Here is a 9033-nt window from a genome sequence, read left to right on the forward strand (position 1 = left end):
TTGAGGGACTGAAAGAGTAAACGCAATAAAAACGTTTTCTGCATCCCTGAGGAAAGTGTTCAGGGCTTCTCACAAAACCACTGTCACTGTGATCTGTATTAGGCTCATCACCATGAGTATGTCTGGAAATACAGAAAAACCTATTCTTTCTGTGAAGCCATGCAGCGTAATGAGACTGTTAAGTCTATTTTTGTCAGCCTGTAAAAAAGTCTTCCAGGTAAGAGAAGATGTATATCTCTGTTTCAACTAAAATACAAGAAGCAGTTCAGGCAGACTTGTGACCAGAACAGAGGTGCATGAGACTTGTATTCACCACGTAGCTGAGCCATCATGCATTACAAAGAGGACTGTGAGGAAATTCATTGCCGGTGTTTAAAAATTATTTTGATTTACTGAACGTATTTTACAGTACTTCTGTCACTGCTTGCCAGCCTAGGGAGCAGACAGGCATTCTTTCAAACTCCTCAAGCCACCTAGAGCCTATTCCCACAGCCAGGGATATTTGTATTAATACTTGTGAACTGAAGGATCAAGTATGTGGTACCAGTGCCTTTGACTATGCTGCCATTAGTATACTCGATGTCCTCATCTAGAGTGCCGTCTTGTAAAGCAGCCAGGGAAAGTGATATACATATACTGCTGCTATAGGGCGGGGTGGGAGTTTATGAAATAATTTGGGAACTGAAAACTGGTGCAGAAGTAGCTTTAGCCAGTGGTAGGAAGTCAAGTGCTTGGAAGAGGACTTCTTTTCAGAAGCTTCAGTAAACCTGAGACTGAATTGCATACTATACAATTCAGTCTGTGCTGACAAACTAAAAAAGCTTTTCTTATACTTAACGAGGTGAGGAGGTATCTGGAGAAACACTAGAGATTAACAAATGAGAATGCAGAGGCGTCTGCTCTCCTTTTCAAAGCAAATCCATTAGTCTTTGCTAACATTAAAATGATTTAAAGTTTCTTTGCCCCAACGAAGGAGGGGGGGGGGAAAGCATTTGGGAGGAGAAATTCCCCCAAAAACCCTAAATCATTTTGCTTCAAATCAACACAAATTCTTGATATAACCAAGGTGATTTGAACCTCTGTGTGCGAGTACTTGCAAGAACTGTCGTGGTGGTCTGCTCTCTGTATCCAGAAAAGTCCAGCTGGGAGAGACGGTCAGAAAGGTACAAGGCAAAAGTCTCTTGGAATTGACCTAATACCTGGGGAGGGCCCTGGCAAGCGGGTAAGGGCCCAGGGGGAAGTAGCCTTATGGGCTGGTCTTCTGGGTAAGCATGTCAGATGTGGGAGAAGAATAGAAGACAGTCCAGGGAGAGAGCAAGCACCTAGCACAGGAACAGACCGTAGCTGTTTGGGATCCAGTCCAGGTGTCCCGCCACAGAGTAAACGTAGGCACTGGCACAAATTCTTCAGATTTCCCATTGTGGGACTCGATGTTTCCTTTGAAGGGGCGAAGCTGAATGTAACCTGGGTACAGAAGTAAGCCCTGAGAAGCAACAGCTCACTGAAGCAGTGTCTTGTGGCAGGAGTGCCAAAGGATGTCCTGCCGTGTTGCACCTGTCCACAAAAGGGTGTGCTGTGCAGTGGGTCACCTGTCTTAAGGAAGGAATCTGCTGTCTTTCTGCGCTGCTCATATAAAAGGGTGCAGAAGAAAGAAGCTGAAAGCTTTGCCCCTCATCCCCAATGGCACAGAAGGCACCTCACGCTTGGCTCAAGGTCCTACTACGTTCGCAAAACAAAACACTCAATCTCTTGAAACAAGGGCTCCCTACTTGATCCAGATCCAGAAAGTGTAGTTAACAGCTAGAGAATCAGAATTGTGTAGTTAACACTCACTTCGATGCTTCTTTAGTATACGGGAAACGAGACTATCTCATTGATCTGCTTTAATTTATATTTCTGGTGAGAAAGAGAACAGGACCGAGAACCGACCATTAATACACTGCATAATCTCTAGATGCAAATATCTATGACTAGAATCACAAATGCCCGGTGAGCTCAGCTACCCCAGAGTCTTTCCAGCATGGAGGACTGGAGTCCTGCATCAAAGCAGCTTAGACGAGCAGGTAGCAGCTCTGGTGGGTTTCTCTAGGCACGCACATCGGACTCTGCATCGGGTCAACATTAAAATAACATCTGACAAGCCCACAGCTGGCCTTTCTGGTTGCTATTTCCATCTATTCAAGGACCCACAATACTGTTACCATGAGGGGGAAAAAAATCTAGTTCCAGAACTGTTTCAATTCTAGGTAAGTTCCCACCTCACCCCCTTCCTTTGCAGCTAGTAGGGAAAAGGGCCTGCTTTGCAGATTTCATGGAAACCGTGAAATCTGGGATTGTCTGTGAAATCTGCTAACTCAACACGAAATATAGATAGAAAATAAAATGCTGGCTCTCCGGTGGGAATCGGGTCCTTGCTACTGGGAGGGGAAGGCGCCAGGGAAGCAGACAAGATAGCAGCTGCCCTCTCATCTCTCCTCCCTCTGCCAGGGCCTCTCCACCAATCGGTGTCGAGAGACGGAGCCGCCAGCAATCAAAATGGCAGCTTCTCCCTTCCCCCTCCAGGTCCTCTCCACCAATCAGTGCTGGGGGCAGGACTGGCACAAAATGCCCAGGAAATTGGCTCTGCATGCTGTGAGTGGGCCACAAAAACCCCTTTGTCTCTCTGTGATTTGAGTAGGTCTCTAGAAATAATTCTCCATCAATTTGTTGCGATTGTTGACTCCCCTCTGAGAGGGTGTGAAACAGGTATTGCAAGACTTTGAAAGCCCCACCTAGGCTACGGAGGAGGGCATGGGCTAATTATGCCCCCTTTTGCTTTATTCTAGCCTAAAATAATAATGGGTCTCTGGGTTCCATCAGGTAAGATTAAAATCCTGTACCGAATTTCGGAAACCGTTTGTAGCATTCTGGGGAAAATCCTCTGGCTTTATCAGAAGAAGTTTGGCAAAGTATTGCTATTTCTTTGCAGATGCCCGTCGGATAAAAGTGTTGTCGGTTTGTTTCCCAAGTAGTTCTTTACATGATCAAGTTCTTGCTGTCTATCGAGGGAATTCCTGCCTGCTTTTCCACTTTGGTGATACTTATCTTTTTCTTCCCTACTTCTGTGATTCACTGTCCGCTACTTCCTATTAGTGATGAGATGAGAATCTGTGGAAGGATGAATAATTTCTTATCTCTTAATTTGCTTCTCTCTACATTCAGTCCATCTGGTAGCCTGGTAAGTGACTGGAATACAACTTTTTTGTTGTTGGTTTTTTGTTTTTTTGCAAAAATATTTGTGTGTGTGTGTGTGTGTGTGTGTGTGTGTGTATTTCCACCTTCAACACTGCCAGGTGGCCTCTGTGGTTCACTTGGCAGCTCAAAGCACACTAAAAGCTGGTTACACAGTTTGCACCGCGTAACCACATGCCATGCACCTGTCTCCATACCCCAACCCACTGCCCTCCTCAGAGGGTCTACTGAAAAAGCCTATGCCAACTCTTAACAATTTGGAGTATTTCTCTAAAGGGAAACTTAGGCCTGTATTTATTTTGAGGTTATTCATATGTTGCTGTCACCAGGCTAACAGTTGGTGGTTGGAATATTTCTGCAGCTTCAGCCAAACTCTTGTGATGGCTTGGGCAAAAGGGGCAGGGCCTAGTCTGCAGCTGCCTGCAAGCAACCCTGGAAACTCTCCCAGGTCCCCAGACTTGAGATATCACTCACTGGTGAAGAATAAGAGAAGGTGCTAAGAGGAAATGATCAGGTAAGAAAGTTCTCCTTCCCTGCTGCCCAGACACTCAACAGCGCAACGTGGAACTTGGATGCGGTGTGCTCGGAGAATTCAACACGTCTCCAGCATGGTCGCAGATCTATGCGGTGTCTCGTTCTTTAACGTAAATGCCTAGTATCCAAAGCATCAAAAAATCTCCTATCCAGGTGCATAAAATATTGTGCAGTTGAAGAGAATAGAGTACATTAGAGCTCATAATTGTAGCCCCCACCCAAATGTTACGGGGGGGGGGCATCCTAGAAAACACCTTCAGCTAGGAGAGAGAGGATATGCAGAACCAGCCTCCAAATCCTCAGCACAGCAGACCTGCTTGGAGTGATAGGGAAGTGCCGCGTGCAGCAGTCTCCACGTTCCTGCGAAGTCACACTGCTTCCAACAGGGAAGGCAAAAGAGACTTTCTGGTTTGTGCCATCTTTTTTTATCTTATTTATTCTGTAGCTCTTTGCTTTAAGGATCCTAGGATTGGGGAAGAAATGATGCAAATCTATTACCTAGTCATTTCTTTTCCTAGGTGTCTGATCTAGGAGACAGAAGACAGTTTTATTTTTCTGTCTCTCTCTCTCCGTTGTTGGCATGTTTGAAGCTGAAGTGACAGGTGTGAGAGCGGTAATGAGCTTCTTGTGTTAAGTATCTCTGAGTGATCTTTGATCAGGTGGACATGATTGCTTTAATCCCAGAGTTTCCTCACCACACACAGAGCTATAGATATATCCAGAAATTCAGAGGGACTGCCATACAGCTTGGGAGCTGCAGATTCTGGGAGACATTGATCCCAGAAAGGAAAGGAGCTCTATTTAATAACTAGCATGGACACTTTCCTAAATAGGTGAAAATACAGGAAAAGGGACAATGACGTGTCTAGCAATAATTTAGTACCCTTCACTTCCTTTCTGTTGTTTTTCATATGGAAGTTGGAGTCCTCTTTTATGGCTCTTTAAAGGTGCACAGTAATGTGGCTTCCTATTTATATCCAGTCATGTGCCTTGCTCAGATGTATATTTCTTCAAGCTGTAATCACAAATTGAAAGAGTCGCCACTACAAAATGGTCTTCAGGCTGTTTGTAAGGGAAGAAGTGATTTCAGTGAAGAAAAGAAGTCAAGAAAGTGGCTTCCACTAGAGATTTGACTTTAGGCAGGTCTGTCCAGAGCCCTCTCTGTCTTTCGAGACCTCAGTCCAGTGGCCTGAATTATTGTTCTGTGCTGAAAGGGGACACGGGTACAGTAGGCAGTAAGTGCAGGCAATAGACAGGATGTCTTTCCACTGGCTCCAGGAGTTTAATAAAAGCAGTGGGAGTTGGAGACTTTTTTTTTTATAGTGCAAATTATATGGGCTCATGTGCAGACTCCCTGACTGTGTTTACAAGATGAGAGCATGTGAAAATGGAGCTCTCCAGGGTTTAAATGCAAATTTAACCCCGATACCACTATCTTCCTAAATGTTCCAGACAGCCACATAATTCCCTATACTTTTATAATGTCAGCCACAGCTGCCCTCATGTCTTAAAAACAAAACAAAACAAAAAAACCCATGTGTGTGGGGCACGGGGAAGAAGGAAACGTGGAACAAAAATGCTTTTTGCTTCTGTATGCAAAGTAGGCAAGCAAAAAAAGGGAATGAAAATTAGACTATCTGGCTTAATGTCCATTGTAGGATGTTCGTGCCTGAGAGTGTGTCTACTCTTGAGTATGCCTAGGTGCTCTCCCCTGTACCACTCTATCATCCATACTAAAAGCCTCTAAGCTAGTTTCTCAGGGCAGGTACAGCCAGAGCCCCCCAGTTATGAGCACGCAGGTTCCAGGTTTGTGACCGCTTCGGTTGCTACTCACCCCACCACGTGGCCACTTCAGTGGATTTGCAACGTAGCTCCAGTGTAAGTTATAGGGCCCGAATACGGGTAGGACCTTTCCACTGGCTCCTGTGTCTTTCTGTACACAACCCCTGCTGCCCTCTGTTCCTCAGAAGCTGGAGGGGCATTTATAATATGACCCCATTCAGTGTCTAGCCCCTCATCTTCCTCAAGTACTTCTCCAGGCTGCCAGCACAACCCTTGCCAGCTAAACCCTGCTCTTCCAAGCAGTTAGCTATTTGCTGGCAGAGGTGTGTGTGTGTGTGTGTGTGTGTGTGTGTGAAAAATATGCATGTTGGTAAGTATGTAGAGGAATATTTGGCATGCCACTATTTCAACCACAGTACCAGGAGTATTCTTCATCATCATGCCAGTTGGAGCCAGCTTTCTCATCTGCATATTCATAGGACCAGGTCACAGTGCCTAGAGTGTGTCAGGCATCTTGTGCAGTTATATCAAAACAATAAGGAAGTCCAACACCAGCAACGGACCTATTTTCATGTCTCTGTTATACGTGGATTGACTAGGCACTTACCAAGTGGTCCAAGCACCAGTGCTGCTGACTTCCACAAATCACTTCTATGGGGGAGCCGTATTTACAGAGAGGGAGACTGAGAAAGAGGAAGCTCCTTTTGGATGATTTCCAGTGTGTGACTGACTTCTTCAATGTGAAGGCAACCTGGCACAGCCCTGCAGTGAGCTATTCCAACCAGATTCTTCCAAGGACATGTTTTTGGTGAGGTCCTGTTTGTTGGGAAGTGTTGCTCTGTTTGTTGTTTTAAGGGAAGTTTTTGTCTATAGAGGAAGTAAATGGCCAACATATCCACAATTAGGGTACATGGTGTGTTCCCTGGGACATAACTGTCTACAGTTAAGGGCAGAAGTTGCTTAATGGATTTACGCAGCAGTTACTGTCCTTCATCTACTGCCTTGCTCCTCCACCCATCCTGCCAGTACATGTGATACAGTCCCATCATGTATTCAACCCCCAGACCTTCACTGTACAGCATAGCAATTTATGTACCAATTGTCTAGAGATTTTTCACATGCCCTGCAGTCCATTTGTGACTTTCATACCCAATTACTCAGTTAACAAGCAAAATATTGATCGCTTAACCTACAAACACAGCAGACTCACTCTGGGTTCTGAAAAATCCTTTGGTTGTTGCTCTGCCTGTACATTATCAGCAGTAAATGTTCAACCAACAGAATTTTAGCAAACCATTTTGCTGGCATGTATAAGGCTAGATGTCATCCACTTTCCTCTTGAAACTGTTTTAGATCCGCAGTGCTGTCAGTTTGATTTTGTCAGGGAGAAAGGGGGACAGGCACATAATGCATGGAGTCTGGTGCAATTATTTTACTGGACATTTAATTAAAAGCACATTCATAATTATGTAGGTCACAGAATATGTTTTTGAATGTGTAACTGTGCATCTCCTACCAACCTCAGACATCTCTGTCAGTGGAGTCAAGTGGTGTCTGGATTCTGAATTCGGCTAAATTGTCCCCATCACAGATCATTTATCACTAGAGCACCTTAAAGCACTTCCTAAACAACAGTTTCTCCTGAAATGCACCAGGTTGTAGTAAATATCAGGTAATCAGGAGTGATTATCTTGGTTCCCTGGGCAACTGTGCATCTCCTAACAGCCTCAGAAAATATCTTCACTCTTAAAACTACTATTGATTAAACTCTACTGAAAACATTTATTGGGGTCATTCACTTCAAGCTGTCAAAGCTGTGCCACAATCAAAATGTGGATTTTCATCATAGGTGCTGATTACTTAAACCTGGGGGTGTCAAAGTCATCAGGCTTCATCAGTTGGATAAACAGCATCGTGCTGGTCTGTCTACAGGCTGAATCGGGCCCATGGACTTGTTCTGCGCATCTGATCCAGCATAAGTCCTGGACCGGCCATGCATGCCTGATGCAGTGTGCACCCTGACCTGCATGCAGTCCAGCATGCATGTAGCATGTGGGTCTGTTGGCTTAGAAATGGTATTTAAAGGTTTGTTTGAAGGGAATTGACTTATAGATATATGTATTAGAATGGTTCAGAATGGGCATCAGGGGTTAGTTGATTTCTAAAGAGCTTGGGTCTCTCTCACACAGAGTTTTATACAGCCTTGAAAGCAGACAGGCTGCCTAACACAACAAAGCCAATGGATGGGCACATAGCCTGGAAATTGAGGGAGTATGTACTACACTCCCCATAACAGAAGATAAGTGGCATCAGTTAACAAGGCCCCAGAGCAGGGGCGGGGCCTGAGTCCCGATTTTGGGGGAACAGATCAAATTAGGAGAAGGCCCGGAAAGACCAAATTAGTAGGTGTGCATGTGATGGGCTTGAAATGTATTGACCTAGACAGTGTGACCACAGGGAGACAGCCAACCAGAGACAGTCCTGAATGAAGAGTCATCAGGAGGGAAGGAGAATACAAAAGCAGAGATTTGAGAGTAACAGAGGGTCCCTCCCCATCCTGCCCTGGTCCTTCCTCATCCTCCAACCGGGTCCCACCCCGTCCCTCCTCCTCGTCCTCCTCCCTATCCTTCTCCTCCTTGAGAGGGGTTCCCCATCCCACCTCCATCCCCCAGGAAGGGTCCCTGAGGCCACCATGGACAGAGGGCATACCACCAGCCTGTCTCATCCACCCTACTGGAGGAGGGGTGTGGGCCTTGCCATCACACCTCCAGGCTGCTGACATGTGACGCCTGCAAGACAGCCTCAGAGTGAAGACTGTGTCCTGGTCAGATGTATGTTGACTCTGATGACATCCCTAGGATTTGGTATATGTATAGAATTGTTTGATTGTTTGTATTGTTTCTTTTCCGTTATCACTGTGTATCAATACATTTGCCTATTATCGAATGGAAAGGTCATGGTCAGTCTGAGGGCCCCAGAACAAGGCCTCTGGGTCCTAAATCCGGAGCCAACAGGTCCAGTCCAAGACCCACAGGCAGCACCACAGGCCAGATGATAGGGCTCTGCAGGCTGTATCTTTGACACCCCTGCCTTAAACTAGTTTTCTTTTCATCTCTAGAAGTATTTAGTTCTTCTACTGAGTTAAAGTTCAGGGCACTGTTATAAAGTTTCATTGAGCATTTTAAAACCATATTTTATTAAGTTTCAAATTGCAGTTTGGCTCTTTGATCAGCAGGCGGAGCTGAAGAGGACTAAACAGGCAAGAGTTCTTCATTAAGGGCAGGACTTGACTGTGTTTGCTGAGCACCAGGCATAAATAAAATCAGCAGCAAGAACAACAGTGAAAATAACAGTGGTGGTTGTTATGTTATTGTGTAGATTTATAGTTATTAATCCAGATAATGTAGAGCAAATAATTGTTTCACTATGGACCAGAAGAGAGTAAAACATCTGGGAACACTTCTCTTCCCTGGTTCAAAAATTATC

This window comes from Alligator sinensis, unplaced genomic scaffold (assembly GCF_000455745.1).
Source record: "Alligator sinensis unplaced genomic scaffold, ASM45574v1 scaffold559_2, whole genome shotgun sequence".
Lineage (NCBI taxonomy): Eukaryota > Metazoa > Chordata > Crocodylia > Alligatoridae > Alligator > Alligator sinensis.